Here is a 22,606-nt window from a genome sequence, read left to right on the forward strand (position 1 = left end):
AGTATGTACCTGGCAGACAGTAATGGACATGCTTAGGACGGATCTGCGCTTGTCTTGGGGCTAAATGGCTATGTTGGGAGATTACCATAACACTGTGGCTAGCTTTTTGTGAACTGGTATTTCCTGTTTGACTTTTCTTTTTTTGACTACAAATCCCACAATTCCAGATACCTGGTTGAGGACAGGGATTAAAGGCATCTACCCATGTGGGAGGTGCAATATTTGCCCGTTCATCAAAAAAGGAAGTTGCTATGAGAGTGCCAGCACAATTTTTTTTTCCTAAGACAGATGGCTAACTGTAATACGAGAGGGGTAGTTTATCTGCTGGGATGCTCTTGTCCTGTTAACTATGTGGGCAAAACCTACAGGACACTTAAAAATCGAATACATGAGCACCTAGCAGATTTCAGGAATAGGAGAGATACACTAGTGGGAAACCAAATAAACATTTTGGGCGGACTTAGTAAAGCCCAAAGGGCTAAACGAGTTCATAGCATATTCAAGTTACATCTGATCCATAGTCACCATTTAGTTGGGCACTAGTATTTAGGGTGTAAATCTATGTTCTATGTATAAACCTACAGTTTGGAGGGGCAATATAGGTAATTGAAATATCTAGTATAGATTGGGTAAATAGGTGCCATCTTCCAAACCCAATATTGACAAAAGTTAAAGTCTGACAAAAGTCATGCAGGCATAATATGATTCAGCTCTCTACTTTCTAACAAACATAATATAATATATCAAACCTATCAACAGTCCTCCTTTTATTTTTATCTTTATTTGTATAAGTAAATCCAACGTAATTATTTTTTAAATTACTGATAGAATGGTCAGAACGAAGTATTGCACGCCTGACTATTACCGTATCCACTCATTAATATACACCTGGGCAAAAGGAATACCTATCCACACACATAGACGCGTCAGAGTACTGACGTGGTGGTGTGTGATATGTGGCCCTCAGTAGGTAATTCTGATGGGTGGGATCAGTGTCCTGCAAAGAGAAGCAATAGTATCGGCATTTGATGCCGACCGCCATCAGTGGAAAAGATCCTGGAAAACAAGTCTGGAAAAGGTTCCAGAGGATTTGGCAAAGAAACACGTTGAAACGGAGAGAGAAAAAGCGCCTGGGATCAATATCAGGTTTTATCTAAAACAATATATGACTGCTAACCTAAAAGACTGTTATACTGTTATACCAACATAAGCATGCACAAGACACTGGATTATTGATATGCCTGGTAAACCTGTGGCTACTAAAGGAGTTTACAAATACAACAATACGTGTGCACTCAATGTGTCTGAACTGTGGGCTATAATACAACATAATTAAATGCGGAGACAATTCAGTGCAGGCATTTGGGATGCAATAAGTGTGTGCAATTGAATGAATCAGCAAGGTACACTGAACACACACGAGAATAGTATGGGACTATATAAAATAAGTTCTAACTGGTACTACAACAATACAATACAATGGCGCGATAATGCTAAAGATTATTGTGTACAGGTAAATTTTTACACCTGAAAATACGGGATTATGGTGATATAATTATATACCATTGACATGTGACAAAATCAAGTGTTGCATGGCGAAATACCAATGCGGAGACTGCAATGTTAATTCTAAAATAACTATCTGCTATATATTGCACCATATGGGATGGAGTATAATTGCGTTCCTTATGAAACGCAATACTAACGCAACCACATCCTAAACTAAGTCTCAGTAACTGTTGTTATTTCACCTAGTACTTACACATGTGAGAGAGATAACTCTTGGTAGAGCAAGATCCAGAGTTAAGCAAATGCTCTTACCCATACCTATGCATGTAAGGAGTATAAAAATAATACACTCAATACGCTACCATACTTTGAATTACAAGTAATAAACACCAAGTGTGAACAGCAGTCTACGTTCCGAAAAATTACAACCAAAAAAATATAAAGAGGAATCATCTAGAGAGATAAATGTGAACTGCAACATACTAAAGGACCACATTATAAAGGACATTGAATATAACAAGAAAACACATAGAGTAAATTGTCTAGAGAAACAAGATGTGAACTGCAACATACTAAAGGATTATACTACAAAGGACATTGTGCAAGTATTCTGCAAAAGTCAACAATAATTCTTGGAAATAAGTAGTCAACGTACACTGGTGGCGATCATTATATATTTTTAAATGTTTGTTACAGCATTTTATAAGGATGGAATAAAAGTTTAAAAGGTTCCCAGTATTTTCAATTTTTTTTTATTTTTTGGGGAGACCCAGCCACGTTTCATCTTCAATGCCCTTGCTGATGGAAGGAGGTTTTCACTCACTATTTCACGATACATGGCCTCTTTCATTCTTTCCTTTACATGGATCAGTCGTCCTGGTCCCTTAGCAGAAAAACAGTCCCAAGGCATGATGTTTCCTCCCCCATGCTTCACAGTAGGTATGGTGTTCTTTGGATACAACTCTGCATTCTTTTTCTTTCAAACACGATGAGTTGAGTTTTTACCAAAAAGTTCTCCTTTGGTTTCATCTGACCATATGACATTCTCCCAATACTCTTCTGGATCATCCCAATACTCTTCTGGATCATTCCGGACATGTACTGGCTTAAGCAGGGGGACACATCCGACACTGCATGATTTGAGTCCCTGACAGCGTAGTGTGTTTCTGATGGTAGCCTTTGTTACTTTGGTCCCAGCTCTGTGCAGGTCATTCGTTAGGTCCCCCCATGTGGTTCTGGGATGTTTGCTCACCGCTCTTGTGATTATTTTGACACCACGGGTTGAGATCTTGTGTGGAGCCCCAGATTGAGGGAGATTATCAGCCGTCTTGTATGTCTTCCATTTTCTAATAATTGCTCCCACAGTTGATTTCTTAACACCAAGCTGCTTGCCTATTTCAGATTCATTCTTCCCAGCCTTGTGCAGGTCAACAATTTTGTTTCTGGTGTCCTTTGACAGCTCTTTGGTCTTGGCCATAGTGGAATTTGGAGTGTGACTGTTTGAGGTTGTGGACAGGTGTCTTTTATACTGATAAGTTCAAATAGATGCCATTAATACAGGTAACAAGTGGAGGACAGAGGAGGCTCTTAAAAAATAAGTTACAGGTCAGTGAGAGTCAGAAATGTTGCTTGTTTGTAGGTGACCAAATACTTATTTTCCACCATAATTTGCAAATAAATTCTTTAAAAATCAGACAATGGGATTTTATTTTTTTCTGATTATGTTTTTCATAGTTGAGGTATACCTATGATGAAAATTACAGGCCTCTCTCATCTTTTTACGTGAAAAAACTTGCACAATTGGTGGCTGAATAAATACTTTTTTGCCGCCACTGTATATATTCTTATTAATTTTCCATACACCTGCTTTGTTTTGCCCTGTTGCTCTTGGATACGATCATCTTAGGGCATCCAGTGAGATGGTCAAGCATGCCCAGTTCAATTGATGGTTTTTCTCTACTGTGCATGCAAGCTTTAAAAAATAAAACAACAGATAAAACTGTTCTAAAACCATACACTTTGGAAACTAGTAACAACAATCTGGAAAACTACATCTTGAAAACATAACACCTCTCCCCTCAGAAGGCCTCTTAAACCTAAGTCTACATATCATCCTATTTGCCATACTGATAATTTCTACTCACTGGTGTCTTCTGAATGCACACATATAAATTCCATAGTAAAAAATTACTGTAAATTCTCCCTTAAATAATGTAAAACCAATAAATCACTCTCTAAAAATGTCATTAAAAAAGCTGACAAGGGTGATGGAGCCGTGATTTAAGAGCGTCAGACTTATATTAAAGAGGCCCTTCACATGCTTTCAGATAGATTATTACATTACTCTTCAACCAGATCTTTCTCCTATATTTTTAATGGAATTTACCCAACTCATTTAGTCTGCTTCTTTATATGGGGTAGTTTTTAAATAAAAGGATTTTCTTCTTATTAATCATCCCCAAATGCCGATATTCTACTGCCCTCCTAAAGTACACAAAGATATGCAACCCTCCTGGGAGAGCCATCGTTGCTGGCATAAATTGTATTATGAACACTCTATCTCGAAATATTGACAACTCCAAAGGTTTGTGATTAAATTGTATTCATATTTAAAGGGCACTCTATCTTATTCAGAATGTAAAATAGAGACTTTCTCTAGATTGACCACTTTGGACATTACATTAAATCGGTTTACTACAATGTTTTGTAAGATTTAGAGACTATTACAATAGTGTCTATTCCAGTACAGGATCGATTTATCCAGCATATAAAAGGATTATTTCATGGACAGAAGAGAAATTACTTTGAAAGATTTATAAAGCTCCTCTGTATAAAGGGATGTGTGTTGGTCAAATATATATATTCGCCAGTATATCCTTATATGAAGGACTTACCAGAGCCCGCACACCAACGCCAAGGTTTCTCAAATGGCACGGGACCTAACACTAGCCTACCTGTGCGTGATAAGCAAAAACCAGGGGCCAGTGGGCAATTACAGCAGCATTAGGCTGACATGCAGCCTGCTTCCAGTTACCTCCAGCGTGACTGAGCACACATACAATGGGAGGAGGGAGAGACAGGCTACAAGCCCCACCCAAGTTGGCTGATATAGGTGCATGGCCTCACAGGTGCAACCTTAACTGACTTACCTTAACTTACTAACTGACTGTGCTCATGTGTCACGACATCAAGAGACATACAATACACACATAACATGTAACAATACTGACATGTACACATACTCAACATACAACCCAAAAGGCCCAACACACATTCTCACCAAAAATGTAAAATAATCAAAATATACAGAGCTCTTTCAAAATTTTTAAAAACAAATCACCTTCAATGAGCATTAATAATCAAATACTCATTAACTGACTTTAAATGCTTAGGTAATACCTATCAATTAAATAGTGATCGCTTTTTTTATATCCGATTATTTTATTTATTTATTTATTTATTATTCCCTTGGCCATTCCCTTCTTTTGTTACTCCTATAATACAATCAGACAATTAGTTGAATCTTCTCATACACTGCACTTTGGCTTCCATCTTGCGCAACTGTGAAAACAAAACTTATTAAGAAATTATTACAATATCATCAAATAGGTTCAATTATTACATGTGGCTTTTCTTTTGTTCTTTACTAGTTTAAGTGGTACAATTGCAACACAAGCAACACAAATTCTTTATTCATTAATACCCATTACACATATCCAATATCTTTTATATCATAAGACCAATTCTATGAACATCATTATATAATTACATACACTGAATCAAAGTATTAGCCATATATCACACAGCTTTCCCAGAGACCTACCATGCCCTCTGCATTCCATAGTGCTCAACACTCCTCATCATTTTCACAAATTTTTGCCCCCACCATTGGAAAAAACAACCATTCAAACATCTGGAAGTTATCTTCTCAACCCTGAAACAAACGCTTTCTTCATTCGACTCAAAATGCTGTATATGAATACTGTATATAACACTGCTATATATAAATACTTCTGTCCATCACCCATCAGTATATTTCAAACTTTCAACTGCCTTAATATCCATAGTCCATTCTTCACTCACCACATGCTTTTCTATCAAAACCTTGAGTCTCCATTTTCTTTTGTCTAGTATTTTAACCACACCCCATCAAGCTGCTAACAAAATCTGCTCCTCTTCTACTTGTCTTATCACTTGTATATATCATTAACTTTTGGACTAACTTATCAGCTTTTCTCAACAACACAATACATACAAAACCACTAAGGAGGAGTCATCAGGACAATTGGGCATCATACTCAGCAACTTAGGTTATAACTCAGACATAGCTTTTGAGAGTTCAACAACTCCCATCATACCTTCTAATAATCCCCTTCACACACACACATCCACATGTATTCATGCCTTGGCTTTGTACATTCCTTTTTAAAGTGCTCTGGTTTGTTACAATAGTGACACTTAAAGTTATGCCTAGGTTGAGCATCGGTGCCGGCTTCAACATTCTGACTAGCATACAATACTTCCTTTGTGACCTTTCCATGCTATTGACATATCTATTAAGCCTTTTTCTTTCAACCATACTGCTGCCTGAATTTGGACCAGAGGTCCAGGTCCAGGATCCCATTTAAATCACATCCCACCTTCCTTTCCTTTCCTGTACTATCTGCTTGGCTGTCTTCCACTTAACTGGTATGTTTTTGCTGAAGAAGTTACCCATGTTCTTCTGCTTCTATCCCCGCTTACGTCACTGTCTCTTTTATTCCTGACTGCACTAGTGCTAATTCCGCCCTGTGAGTCTTAATATTCCTGACTTAACCCAAATTCCCGAGCAAGTCTAATTCCTTTACCAGAGGTCAGTTAGGAGGCTCAGGGGTTTAGTTTCCCCTTTTCTAGCTCTCTCTGCTATTTTCCAGATACGGTAAACCATAAACAGAACAAACCCAGACAAATACATGCAGTTACAATGTCTAGCTTATATGACATTTTCTCATATTTCTTATTGTGTGTTCTTACAGGCCAGAAGCATATATATATATATATATATATATATATATATATATATATATCTATCTCGAGAAGGCATGCACACACCTATCCCTCTGGACAGAAAACAAAGGCTGCCTCAGGAAACACAGATAAGATTGGTAAGATAAGGTCTTACCTTGACAAGCAATTGTTCCTTTAGATCTGTGGTTCCAGGGGTCTCCTGCTTTCCGCTTGGTCCAGGGGGATGATGTGGCTGCTCTGCTCCTGATGTCAGGTTCTGGCCCCACATTTTTAGGTGCCAGGTTTGTCGGGGAAGTCTTCAAGGGGACTTCAATGCGATGTCACAGAGTTTCTAATTAATATACACGCGCGCTCGGAGAAATGACTTTGACACAGACAAAAGCAATGGTACAATACTTAATCCATGCAAGATGTCTTTCCACACGTGAGGAGGCCACTTCCTGTGGGGCCCCTTGCATTCCTTCAAGAAAAATCTTATCTTAGGTTGCTAACAAATGTATTCAATTATGGCTGAAAATGAACATCATGGAGTCTTGAACCAACTTTATTCTCTCACATGATGTGACTGTGATGTGCGGGCGCATCTCCAAACCTTACCGCGCATAAATGGCATAGCCCTGTGTGTTTGCTTATAGCAGAATCGACAGGGTATTTCCAGCTGCCCAGCAGATTTCCTGCAGTGTGAAATATCCTGCGGATGTGCTAAATGTGACCCTATCACCTGTGGGGTGTTAAGGCTCACTATACCCCTTGTTACGTTCCTTGAGGGGTGTAGTTTCCAAAATAGTGTGCCATGTGGTTTTTTTAGTTTTTTTTTTTTTTTTTTTTTTGCTGTTATGGCACCATGGGGGCTTTCTAAATGAGACATATGCCCTAACAACCATTTCAGCAAAATTTGCTCTTCAAAATCCCATTGTCGCTCCTACCCTTCTGAGCCCTCTAGTGCACCCACAGACCACTTTACATCCACATATGAGGTATTTCCTTACTTTAGAGAAATGGGGTTTCAAATTTTGGGGGACATTTTTACCTATTACCCCTTGTGAAAATGAAAAATTTGGGGTTGCACCAGCATTTTAGTGAAAAAAATAAATTTTTTCATTTTCACGTCCTACTATAGTCAAAATTCGTCAAACACCTGTGGGGTATTACGGCTCACTGTACCCCTTGTTATGATCCTTGAGGGGTGTAGTCTCCCAAATAGTGTGCCATGTGTTTTTTTTTTCTTTTTTACTGTTCTGGCACCATGGGAGCTTCCTAAATGAGACATGCCTCCCAAAAACCATTTCAGCTAAATTTGTTCGCTCTCCAAAATCCCATTGTCGCTCCTTCCTTTCTGAGCCCTCTACTGCACCCACAGATCACTTTACATCCACATATGAGGTATTTCCTTACTTGAGAGAAATAGGGTTACACATTTTGGGGGACATTTTTACCTATTACTCCTTGTAAAATGAAAAAAAATGGGTTTACAAGAACATGTTAGTGTAAAAAATAAACATTTTGAATTTTCTCCTCCACTTTGCTGCAGTTCCTGTGAAACACCTAAAGGGTTAACAAACTTTCTGAATGTCATTTTGAATACTTTAAGGAGTGCAGTTTCCATATTGGGGTCCATTATAGGGTATTTCTAACATAAAGGCCCTCAAATTTTCTTCAAAACTGAACTGGTCCCTGAAAAATTCCGATTTTGAAATTTTCATGAAAAATTGGAAAATTGCTGCTAAACTAAAAAGCCCTATAATGTCTTCAAAAAGTAAAAACATGTCAACTTTATGATGTAAACACAAACTAGACATATTGGCCCTCATTTACTATTGCAAACCGAACATGTTTTGTTGGGTTGTGCGCCAGATTCGGTCGCATTGCGTCAGAAATTCTGTCTGCACCAGATTTTGCGCCAGAATTTGCGCCAGAATTGAAAAAACCCCGACTAACTCTCCATTTTGCTAAGAAAACCCAAAAAAGTGGCATAGCCACCGGGAAGAGGGGACATGGTCTCTGAAAAGGGGTGTATTCCCAACATTTTCACAAAAACCCAACATATTTACTAAGGTGTCCACATAAAATGTGGTGCATTTCAGCTGAGGAAAACATTGAAATGTGAAACACAATTTTCCATCTACCTCTTATCTTGCAGTTGCCGCTTGCAATATGTGGGCTGCACCATTCAGACGGTGCGGTCCCGTATGTGAAAGCACCGTTTCAAAGCATTTCACTATTGTACGCAAAAGCGAGATGGAGTCCTTGCCATTAATAATATTAGAAACTATTCTCGATATTACTCCTAATCATTTTCAATGGTTAATAAATAGGGAATCTTTTTGGATCTTTAAATTAGCCATGTTAGTTCTAAACGAAACCATAGAAAATGTTCGGTAAAAGGAGAGATTGTAAATATATAGTTTAATAGACATATATCATTCTGTATATAGTACATTTTTATTGTGTTTTTTTATACTAATATGTAAATTGTATATTGGGTTTTATTGCGGTCTGTAAAGAGTTAATCTTTTGCTATATAATGGATAATGGTTAATCAATTCACACTTGTCATGCCTGAGGAAGCTGCGCAAGCGTAGTAAAATGCGTTGCATGTTTCTACTATTAAATTGTCCTTCTCCCTACTTGTGGTGGATCCTTTCAGCACTCAAAGAATCTGCTTTTCTCCACTGAGATTATCTTATCTTATTCCAAATATATGAATGGACGGTACAGAGATCTTTCTAGTGATCTTTTTATACCTAGGCCGGTAACCATGACAAGGGGGCATCCTCTACGTCTAGAGGAAAGAAGGTTTCAGCAACATCACAGACAGAGATTCTTTACTGTACGAGCAGTGGGACTTTGGAACTCTGCCATATGATGCAGTAGTGTCTGACTCAAAAAACATTTCAAGGGTGGCCTAGATGTTTTTCTGGAAAATGTAAGTTATGGATACTAGATTTATAGGGATAGCTGTTACGCCCCCTCCCATAGGCTTGCATTGAGGGGCGGAGCATGACGTCACACGGGGGCGGAGGTGTGACGTCACACGCCGCTGGCCCTGTGGTCGCCGGTAATCAGACCCAAAGCGAACACGCTCTGGGGACTGATTTTAACTGGGGTGCATGTGTGCAAGATCACGGGGGTCCCCACCGGTGGGACCCCCGCGATCAGGCTTCTTATCGCCTATCCTTTAGATAGGGGATAAGATGTCTAAGCGCCGGAGTACCCCTCTAAAAACTATGATTTCAGAGAGGGCTGCTGTTCCACAGTGTGAACGGAGTCTGAGACAAGTAATGAAGTCTAAATTTCTATACTTAACCTTTCAACCTCTTGGGGATGCAGGGCGTATGCATATGGCCTGCCTCCCCGATCCTTAAGGACTCAGGGCGTACCTGTACGCCCTGGTTCCGTTTACCGGGTTTAAACCATTCTCACCAGCAGAGAACGGGTAAAACCCGCTGGGTCCCGGTTGTTACGAGCAGCCAAGACCCACGGCTAATGTTGGGCATGGCCGATCGGGCCAATGCTCAGCATTGACCCTTTAGACGCCGCGATCAAAGTTGATTGTGGCGTCTAAAACAAAAGTAAAAGAATCCCGGCAGCTCAGCGGAGCTGATCGGGACTATCGCGACAAAATCGTGATGTCTTGATCAGCTTACCAGACAACGGAAGGGTTCTCACCTGCCCCTCCGTTGTACGATCGGCGATCTACTGCTCCATGACTGCGTAGCAGGCAGGTGCAGCAGAGCACCGGTTTCACTGATCAGTGCTTTGCAATGGCAGAGCAGTGATCAGTGTATGCAATCAGAAGATTGCATGTTGTAGCCCCCTATGGAGGCTAAAAAAAAACAAAGTGTAAAAAAAAAAAGTGTAAATTTTTAAAGTTAATCAACCCCCCCTAAAAGTTTAAATCACACTCTTTTTCCCATTTAAAAAAAATAAAATTATGAAATAAAGAATAAAAAAAATCATATGTGGTACCGCTGCGTGCGGAAATGTCCAATCTATTAAAATATTGGGTTAGCTAAACCACGCGGCCGATGGCGTACACGTAAAAAAATACCGAAGTCCAAAATTGTGCATTTTTGGTCTCTTCATATACCATAAAAATAATAAAAAGCGATCAAAAGGTCCCATCAAAACAAAAATGGTACCTATAAAAACTACAGATGGCGAATGATGAAAATGATAAAACCTATATAAATTGGGTATCCTTGTAACCGTATGGACCCACAGAATAAAGATAAGGTGTCATTTTTAGCCAAATATTAGAAATATTAGAGTAGAAATGGGAGCCCCCAAAAGTTACAAAATGGTGCTTTTTTTTATTCTAAGATAAGTGATGTCATTGCAAAGTACAATTGGTGATGCAAAAAACAAGGCCTTATATGGTCTGTAGGTGCAAAATTGAAAGAGTTATGATTTTTAGAAAGGAAGGAGGAAAAAGCGAAAATGCAAAAACGAAAATTTTTAAGGTGAAAATAGGCTGAGTCCCTAAGGGGTTAAGAGAATTTCCCCCATTAGAGCAATGATAAAGTGATCCATCTAGCCAGCTATATAATCTGAAAAGACAACAATATATGTAAGAGCCTGAATTATTCTGTCCTGCAGATTAAATTTGCATGATTTTTTTTATCCTAAAAGCTGAGAACTTACTTTGAATATGGTGATTGCTGTACTTAATCTAATGTCTATACAGGCACATAAAAGGGTCTTCAAATGAGAATAAGGCTTTGAGGAAAGATGAAAAAGATGCTATAGAAAATCTAATAAAAACCATGTTATTTGACTTTGTATTATTTAATCTCCTTGTGGACCATGCCATAGCAAACATATGTAATATCCTTAAGTATCTAAAATACATCTATAGAATATTTCTTAAAAAGTCTAAAATGCAACTCATTGGCCATCAAATTTTATGTGATCTATATTACCTGTCAATTTTACTTAAATATTTTTTTCATGTGTGCTTTTATTCCTTTTTTTTTTTCAAAGATCTACATATAGTATAGAATATAGGATATAGGATAGAAGGACTGGATAGGAGGACTGGATAGGAGGACGGGATAGGAGTTTGGGATAGGAGGTCGGGATAGGAGTTTGGGATAGGAGGTCGGGATAGGAGATCAGGGTATGAGGACGGGATATGGGTTTGGGATATGACAACAATATATGAGGACAGGATATGAAGTCAAAAGCTTCCTCTGTTGATTTTCCTCCACAACAAGGATTAGGAAGGGAAAAACCGGGCAACGCCGGGGACTCAGCAAGTATATATATATATATATATATATATATATATATATATATATATTTATATAGAAATGTGGTCCAACAAACTCTCTATATACTTTCTATTTTTGTGTGAAATTTTACACAGGTATTATACCAAATTGCCACTGTTTGGTGGTTAGGATATGCATAACCTAGTAATCCTGTGGCAAAACCACACAAAAGTTTTATTTATTTATTTTCTTTTTTTTCAAACAGTGCCACTCTATTGGATGTTTCTGGTGTTGCAGTTCACATCCATTTACTTAAATGGACTTAAACTGCAATTGCGTTCACTTCATTCCCGGCGGGTTCCGGCGGCTGTCAGCAGCAGCGGACCCGCCGGTAAAGGCAGACATCAGGGATCGTGCTGATGTCTGCCATTAACCCCTCAGATGCCGTGATCAATACAGTTCAAGGCATCTGCGGCAGTGCAGAACTTATAATGGTTGATCTGATCAGCCAAGATGGCGGATGGAGGTCACCTGCCTCCGTCCGTCTCTTGGGATCTTCTGCACTGATCTGCCTTTCAGCAATAATACCAATAATGCATAGAACTGAACTTTTTTAGTCCCCTTCGGGGACTAAAAAAGTGTAAAATAAATGTAAAAAAAGTAAAAAAAAAATGCGAAAAATCACTCCTTTTCCCCATATTAATACAAAAAGCATAAAAAAAGATAAATAATAAACATATTTGGTATCGCCGCATGCATAAATGTTCGAAGTATAAATATATAATGTTAATGATCCCGTACGGCAAACAGCGTACACATTAAAAAAAAGTAAAAAATTTCAGCTTTATTGTCACATCAAACTGCAGAAAATTTTAATAAAAAGCGAACAAAAAGTCACATATACACAAATGTGGTACCAAAACAAACTACAGAACATGGCGCAAAAAATTAGCCCTCACACATCCCTAAATACGGGAAATAAGAAAGTTAGAGGTGGTCAAAATAGGGCAATTTTAAACATATTGATTTTGTAAAAAAAAGTTTGAGATTTTTTAACAGCAGTGCAATAATAGAAATGTATGTAACAATGAGTATCATTTTAATCGTATTGACCCAGAGAATAAAGAAAACATGTAATTTTTACCACAAAGTGTACAGCGCAGAAACAAAACCCCCTACATTTTCCAAATTATGATTTTCGTTTAAATTTCCTTACACAAAAAATTATTTTGGGGGTTTACCATATATTTTAGGGTAAAATGAGTGATGACATTACAAAGTACATCTGGTCAGTAAAAAACAAGCCCTCATATGGGTCTGGGAATGGAAATTATAAAGAGTTATGACTTTTAGAAGGCGAGGAGGAAAAAACGAAAATGCAAAAATAAAATTGGCTGTGTCCTTAAGGGTTTAAAGGGGTTATCCAGGAACAGAAAAACTGAGCTAATTTCTTTCAAGAACTGCTCCCTGTCTGTCTCCATTTTGGGTGTGGTTCTGCAGCTCAGTTCTATTGAAGTGAATGGAGCAAAATTGCAATAACACACCCAACCTGGGAACAGACGTGGAGCTGTTTTTGAAAGAAATTAGCTATGTTTTTCTATTTCTGGATAACCCCTTGAATAGTTACAACCATGTATAGACGTGGCACTGTTTCTTGGGAAAAATTTGATTTTTTCTAATTAATCTGTCTAAATCTGATACTGTTTTCGGCCTATAAACTAAGATGTAAAAATATATAAATTGAGAGTTTACAGACTCTAAAGTATAGATAAAAAGATTTTACTTATTTTTTAGTTGTTTGCTTATAAAGAGAAAAAAAACAGGAGGCTCTGCACCTGTACACTGAGTAGCACTGTATGCCTCTGCTTAAAGGAGATATCCAATAGTGAAAAATCTGAAAATAAGTACCTGCCACAGGTTAACCTTGATCATCCTCTTCACTCAGAAAAAAATGATTTCCTCTCAAGTCTGTAACATAATGTACACCCCAAAGCCTGCCCATATCACGCCCTACTGTGCTAAATCTCTGCCCTTCTTATTGCTCACCAATCACAGCACTCCTGCTTGAGCCTGAATGAGGACATACACAGCTCCTCCCCCCCCCCCCTGCTCTGTTTACACAGGACCTAATATATCATGGGGAGGTTTCAAGTTTGCACGGGGAAAGCACTGAGGGGGGGGGGGGGAGGGGGAAACAGGACAGGACGTCCACAGCTCCTCACCTCCATAATGATTTCAATGTGTGAGGAGACATACTGCAGTGCACGGCTGGGGATGATTTCTATATGTGAGGAGACATACTGCACTGCACGGGCTGGGGATGATTTCTATGTGTGAGGAGATATATTACACTGCACAGGCTCGTGATGATTTCTATATGTGAGGAGACATACTGCACTGCACAGGCTCGTGATGATTTCTATATGTGAGGAGACATATTACACTGCAGGGGCTGGGGATGATTTCTATGTGTGAGGAGATATACTGCACTGCACAGGCTCGTGATGATTTCTATATGTGAGGAGACATATTACACTGCAGGGGCTGGGGATGATTTCTATATGTGAGGAGACATACTGCACTGCACGGGCTGGGGATGATTTCTATATGTGAGGAGACATATTACACTGCAGGGGCTGGGGATGATTTATATATGTGAGGAGACATATTACACTGCACGGGCTGGGGATGATTTCTATATGTGAGGAGACATACTGCACTGCAGAGGCTGGGGATGATTTCTATATGTGAGGAGACATATTACACTGCACGGGCTGGGGATGATTTCTATATGTGAGGAGACATACTGCACTGCAGAGGCTGGGGATGATTTCTATATGTGAGGAGACATATTACACTGCAGGGGCTGGGGATGATTTCTATATGTGAGGAGACATATTACACTGCACGGGCTGGGGATGATTTCTATATGTGAGGAGACATATTACACTGCAGGGGCTGGGGATGATTTCTATATGTGAGGAGACATACTGCACTGCAGGGGCTGGGGATGATTTCTATATGTGAGGAGACATACTGCACTGCACGGGCTGGGGATGATTTCTATATGTGAGGAGACATACTGCACTGCACGGGCTGGGGATGATTTCTATATGTGAGGAGACATACTGCACTACATGGGCTCTGGATGATCTCTATATGTGAGGAGACATATTACACTGCAGGGGCTGGGGATGATTTCAATATGTGAGGAGACATATTACACTGCACGGGCTGGGGATGATTTCTATATGTGAGGAGACATATTACACTGCAGGGGCTGGGGATGATTCCAATGTGTGAGGAGACATACTGCAGTGCACGGCTGGGGATGATTTCTATATGTGAGGAGACATACTGCACTGCACGGGCTGGGGATGATTTCTATATGTGAGGAGACATATTACACTGCAGGGGCTGGGGATGATTTCTATATGTGAGGAGACATATTACACTGCACGGGCTGGGGATGATTTCTATATGTGAGGAGACATATTACACTGCAGGGGCTGGGGATGATTTCTATATGTGAGGAGACATATTACACTGCAGGGGCTGGGGATGATTTCTATATGTGAGGAGACATATTACACTGCAGGGGCTGGGGATGATTTCTATATGTGAGGAGACATACTGCACTGCACAGGCTGGGGATGATTTCTATGTGTGAGGAGACATATTACACTGCAGGGGCTGGGGATGATTTCTATATGTGAGGAGACATATTACACTGCAGGGGCTGGGAATGATTTCTATATGTGAGGAGACATTACACTGCACGGGCTGGGGATGATTTCTATATGTGAGGAGACATATTACACTGCAGGGGCTGGGGATGATTTCTATATGTGAGGAGACATACTGCAATGCACAGGCTGGGGATGATTTCTATGTGTGAGGAGATATACTGCACTGCACAGGCTCGTGATGATTTCTATATGTGAGGAGACATATTACACTGCAGGGGCTGGGGATGATTTCTATATGTGAGGAGATATACTTCACTCCATGGGCTGGGGATGATTTCTATATGTGAGGAGACATATTCCACTGCAGGGGCTGGGGATGATTTCTATATGTGAGGAGACATATTTCACTGCAGGTGCTGGGGATGATTTCTATATGTGAGGAGACATATTACACTGCAGGAGCTGGGGATGATTTCTATATGTGAGGAGACATATTACACTGCACGGGCTGGGGATGATTTCTATATGTGAGGAGACATATTACACTGCAGGGGCTGGGGGTGATTTCTATATGTGAGGAGACATGCTGCACTGCACAGGCTGGGGATGATTTCTATGTGTGGGGAGACATATTACACTGCAGGGGCTGGTGGTGTATAGACTACAGGGAATAAATATCATACTGGGAATGATTTCTATATGTGAGGACACATACTGTACTGCAGGGGCTGGGGATGATTTCTATATGTGAGGAGACATATTACACTGCAGGGGCTGGGGATGATTTCTATATGTGAGGAGACATATTACACTGCAGGGGCTGGGGATGATTTCTATATGTGAGGAGACATATTACACTGCACGGGCTGGGGATGATTTCTATATGTGAGGAGACATATTACACTGCAGGGGCTGGGGATGATTTCTATATGTGAGGAGACATATTACACTGCACGGGCTGGGGATGATTTCTATATGTGAGGAGACTTATTACACTGCAGGGGCTGGGGATCATTTCTATATGTGAGGAGACATATTACACTGCAGGGGCTGGGGATGATTTCTATATGTGAGGAGACATATTACACTGCAGGGGCTGGGGATGATTTCTATATGTGAGGAGACATATTACACTGCAGGGGCTGGGGATGATTTCTATATGTGAGGAGACATATTACACTGCAGGGGCTGGGGATGATTTCTATATGTGAGGAGACATATTACACTGCACGGGCTGGGGATGATTTCTATATGTGAGGAGACATATTACACTGCAGGGGCTGGGGATGATTTCTATATGTGAGGAGACATACTGCACTGCAGGGGCTGGGGATGATTTCTATATGTGAGGAGACATACTGCACTGCAGGGGCTGGGGATGATTTCTATATGTGAGGAGACATTACACTGCACGGGCTGGGGATGATTTCTATATGTGAGGAGACATATTACACTGCAGGGACTGGGGATGATTTCAATGTGTGAGGAGACATACTGCAGTGCACGGCTGGGGATGATTTCTATATGTGAGGAGACATATTACACTGCACGGGCTGGGGATGATTTCTATATGTGAGGAGACATATTACACTGCCGGGGCTGGGGATGATTTCTATATGTGAGGAGACATATTACACTGCAGGGGCTGGGGATGATTTCTATATGTCAGGAGACATATTACACTGCAGGGGCTGGGGATGATTTCTATATGTGAGGAGACATATTACACTGCACGGGCTGGGGATGATTTCTATATGTGAGGAGACATATTACACTGCACGGGCTGGGGATGATTTCTATATGTGAGGAGACATACTGCACTGCACAGGCTGGGGATGATTTCTATATGTGAGGAGACATACTGCACTGCACAGGCTGGGGATGATTTCTATATGTGAGGAGACATACTGCACTGCACAGGCTGGGGATGATTTCTATATGTGAGGAGACATATTACACTGCACGGGCTGGGGATGATTTCTATATGTGAGGAGACATACTGCACTGCACGGGCTGGGGATGATTTCTATATGTCAGGAGACATACTGCACTGCACGGGCTGGGGATGATTTCTATATGTGAGGAGACATATTACACTGCACGGGCTGGGGATGATTTCTATATGTCAGGAGACATACTGCACTGCAGGGGCTGGGGATGATTTCTATATGTGAGGAGACATATTACACTGCACAGGCTGGGGATGATTTCTATATGTGAGGAGACATATTACACTCCAGGGGCTGGGGATGATTTCTATATGTGAGGAGACATATTACACTGCAGGGGCTGGGGATGATTTCTATATGTGAGGAGACATATTACACTGCAGGGGCTGGGGATGATTTCTATATGTGAGGAGACATATTACACTCCAGGGGCTGGGGATGATTTCTATATGTGAGGAGACATATTACACTGCAGGGGCTGGGGATGATTTCTATATGTGAGGAGACATACTGCACTGCAGGGGCTGGGGATGATTTCTATATGTGAGGAGACATACTGCACTGCAGGGGCTGGGGATGATTTCTATATGTGAGGAGACATATTACACTGCAGGGGCTGGGGATGATTTCTATATGTGAGGAGACATATTACACTGCACAGGCTGGGGATGATTTCTATATGTCAGGAGACATACTGCACTGCAGGGGCTGGGGATGATTTCTATATGTGAGGAGACATATTACACTGCAGGGGCTGGGGATGATTTCTATATGTGAGGAGACATACTGCACTGCAGGGGCTGGGGATGATTTCTATATGTCAGGAGACATACTGCACTGCAGGGGCTGGGGATGATTTCTATATGTGAGGAGACATATTACACTGCACAGGCTGGGGATGATTTCTATATGTGAGGAGACATACTGCACTGCTCGGGCTGGGGATGATTTCTATATGTGAGGAGACATATTACACTGCAGGAGCTGGTGGTGTATAGACTACAGGGAATAAATATCATACTTATGATTTCTATATGTGAGGGGGGACTCCTGAATGACATGCTGGGAGTTGTAGTCCCTGTTATGTGTGTGTGTATGCCAGTGTTTCCCAACCAGGGTGCCTCCAGGTGTTGCAAAACTACAACTCCCAGCATGCCCTGACAGACTTTGGGCATGCTATGAGTTGTAATTTTGCAACAGCTGGAGCCACACTGGTTGGGAAACACTGGTGTAACATGATGTGTATGCTGAATAGGCTAGAACAGTGTTTCCCAACCAGTGTGCCTCCAGCTGTTGCAAATCTACAACTCCCATCATGCCCAAAGTCTGTCAGGGCATGCTGGGAGTTGTAGTTTTGCAACAGCTGGAGGCACACTGGTTTGGAGAAACTAGCATACACACACATAACAGCTACAACTCAGCTACACACAGACTACAACTCCCAGCATGTCATTCAGGAGCCCCCCTCACACACATAGAAATCATCCCCAGTATGATATTTATTCCCCTGCAGTCCATACATCCCCAGCCCTGTATTATGTCTCCTTCACACACGTCCTCTCTCCCTCCCTGCCCTCCCCCCGTGCAAACTTGAAACCTCCCTGTGATAAGTTAGGTCCTGTGTAGACAGAGCTGGGGGAGGGGAGGAGCTGTGTACGTCCTCATTCTCCCCCTGCACTGTCTTCTGCGATGAAAAAATCAAACCCATGGCTGCTCTGTTTTTCCCCTGTGCAAACTTGAAACCTCCCCATGATAAATTAGGTCCTATGTAGACAGAGCAGGGGAGGGAGGAGCTGTGTACATCCTCATTCTCCCCCTGTGTTATGCAGAGCTGCGCTCTCCATCCTCCAGGAGGGGGGGTGAGGGGGCGTGGCTTAATTATCTCCTGCAGACATGCGGACCTGGGGCTCTGCCCTTGCTCCTCCCCGCTCTAGCTTAGGTGCCAATCGCTGCACGGTGGAAGAGAGGGGCTGTACAGGGGGAGGATATGAATGAATAGTTAAACTACGGCCGGGCAACACCGTGCACGTGGCTGGCAGCTGTGAGGAAAGGAATGACGAGCTGACCACAAAATGGCTGCGGCTTTAGAAGAAGTGTAGGTCTAGATGCTGGATTATGCAGCGCTTCCTGCCTAGAGAGAAATCACTGATAAAGGTACTTTCCGTTCCAGATGGGTTATGTGAGTATATTACAGAGTTATATAACTTTTCAAACTGTTGCTAACTGTATAGAATTTTTCACCATTGGACTACTCCTTTAACTAACACTGAGCTAAGTGATTTCACACATTGAATGATCATGGTAGAGTGAGGCCCCTTTCCATTTTTGTTTGGCTCCCCATGTTTACTTGTACCCCTGGACAAAATGCTGTAAATATGTCTAAGTTATGGTATATCCAAATATTTGCCAGAACACGTGTTTTAGAAAATTGTCTAAAGATTTAGCACAGTGATTTCAAAAGTGTATCTCTCGGTACAGAGAGAGAGAGAGAATAATTTAGTCATAGCAGAAGCTCCTAGCCAATGAATGCAGGAGTTTTCCCAATTCCACTCCCTAGCCTGGAAAGATTTGGAACTTTATTTAATTAGTGAGTTACTCAGGGCCTGGTCTTTGGACAGAAAGCAAGTCAACCCTTCTCCCCCCTTTCCTCCACAAAGTAATATGAAGGGGGGGGGGGGGGGGATTCATCAAGACCTGATGAAAAGTTGAAAACGAAACCTGCTGCGAGTTTGAAACAAGATTCACTTGTTTGAATGAGCCCTAAAGGGAACCTTTGCTGTAAGGGGCAATAATTTGCATTAACACAACCACCGTAAACGGAAAAATAATATATTATAAAATACATTGGGAGCAAATGTGTACAATGATAGCTCCATACAATATCTAAATACTGTATAAATAATACACTCATTTGGCCAGGTTGTGTTGTGTTTGGTGCTTTGAGTGAAACCATTGAAAATGTCACAGAATTTTTTGGAATATATACTATAAACTTCTTTCCATACATACGTATCATTCAGATGTAGCCTATAAATGTGGTATAAAAAGAACAGCCCTACAATGAAAAAAAAAAAGAAATAGACAAGAATACATACAATCTGAGCAAACGGTGCATTTACTCTATTCTCATATCCGTAATGCATGCACGTTTTAAAGATGTTGTGTTCTCTATTCTGTTACCTGTGTTTTCATTTTTTGTATTTATTTCATAGGATTTTATGGGCACCATACGTCCGTCAGATTTCAGCTACATGGGACAGTTGGCAGTCCTGACAATTGTAAATTATTATCTGCTTTCAGCTCAATTTCATTCAAATGACTGAATTTCTTGGTCCGCAATTCTGACCTCAAACTGACACATATTTTCTTACATTTGGCATTTGTGCCACCTACTGGAAGTCTCGTCACACTGCAGTTGCAGACAGTGAATCTGTTATTTTAATAAAATATTTTTGTTTTAAAAGGGTTTTATACTGAAGTAAGCCCACCCAGCTGATCTACAGGAATCAGCTAATCTACACAGTTAAAGATTGAAAAACCATTAAAGGGAAAAACAAATGTTTTTAAATCAACTGGTGGCAGAAAGTTAAACAGATTTGTAAATTACTTCTATTTAAAAATCTTAATCCTTACAGTACGTATCACTGTGAAACGCGTTGCATCATGGGTGATTAACCCCTTAAGAACTCAGGGTTTTTCAGTTTTTGCACTTTCGTTTTTTCCTCCTTACCTTTTAAAAATCATAACCCTTTCAATTTTCCACCTAAAAATCCATATTATGGCTTATTTTTTGCGTAACCAATTCTACTTTGCAGTGACATTAGTCATTTTACCCAAAAATCCATGGCGAAACGGGAAAAAAATCATTGTGCGCCAAAGTCGAAGAAAAAATGCCATTTTGTAACACTTGGGGGCTTCCGTTTCTACGCAGTGCATATTTCGGTAACAATGACACCTTATCATTATTCTGTAGATCCGTACGGTTAAAATGATACCCTACTTATGTAGATTTGATTTTGTCGCACTACTGGAAAAAATCATAACTACATGCAGGAAAATTAATACGTTTAAAAATGTCATCTTCTGACCCCTATAACTTTTTATTTTTCCACGTACAGGGCGGTTTGAGTACTCATTTTTTGTGCCGTGATCTGAAGTTTTTATCGGTATCATTTTTGTTTTGATCTGACTTTTTGATCACTTTTTATTAATTTTTTTATGAAAAGTGACCAAAAATGCGCTTTTTTTGACTTTGGAATTTTTTTGCGCGTACGCCATTGACCATGCGGTTTAATTAATGGTATATTTTTATAGTTCGGACATTTACGCACGCGGCGATACCACATATGTTTATTTATTTATTTTTTTTACACTTTTATTTTTTTTATGGGAAAAAGGGGGTGATTCAAACTTTTATTAGGGAAGGGGTTAAATGACCTTTATTGAGACTTTTTTTAAACTTTTTTTTTTAGCAGTGTTATAGGTCCCATCGGGACCTATAACACTGCACACACTGATCTTTTACTCAGATCACAGGCGTGTATTAACACGCCTGTGATCAGTGTTATCGGCGCTTGACTGCTCCTGCCTGGATCTCAGGCACGGAGCAGTCATTCGCCGATCAGACACCGAGGAGGCAGGTAAGGGCTCTCCGGGTGTCCTGCAAGCTGTTCGGGATGTCGCGATTTCACCGTGGCGGTCCCGAACAGCCCGACTGAGCAGCCGGGTCACTTTCACTTTCACTTTAGAAGCGGCGGTCAGCCGCTTCTAAAGGGTTAATACCGCACATCGCCGCGATCGGCGATGTGTGGTATTAGCCGCGGGTCCCGGCCGTTGATGAGCGCCGGGACCGACGCGATATGATGCGGGATCGCGGCGCGATCCCGCTTCATATCGCGGGAACCGGCGCAGGACGTAAATATACGTCCTGCGTCGTTAAGGGGTTAAATGTATCCCGTCCTTTTCTGTGTGTCCAGCACCTTTTACTCCCATCGCAAGCTTGGAGGAATTTAGCATTGTGGTCTTTATCAGATGTGGAGCAGCTGCAGGCACCTTTATTACATGCTCTGTTCCATACATTTGGTGGAGTACTATATGCGGTAAGCGCTAACTTACTTTCCTCTAAGTTATTCTCTACTATATAACACCACGGAGCGCTGTCTCTATTTTGGTTTAAGTGTGTCAGGAACTGTACAAAACAGGAGAGGTTTGTAATGGGGATTTGCTCCTACTCCGGACA

Source organism: Hyla sarda, chromosome 7 (assembly GCF_029499605.1).
Source record: "Hyla sarda isolate aHylSar1 chromosome 7, aHylSar1.hap1, whole genome shotgun sequence".
NCBI classification, from domain to species: Eukaryota; Metazoa; Chordata; class Amphibia; order Anura; family Hylidae; genus Hyla; species Hyla sarda.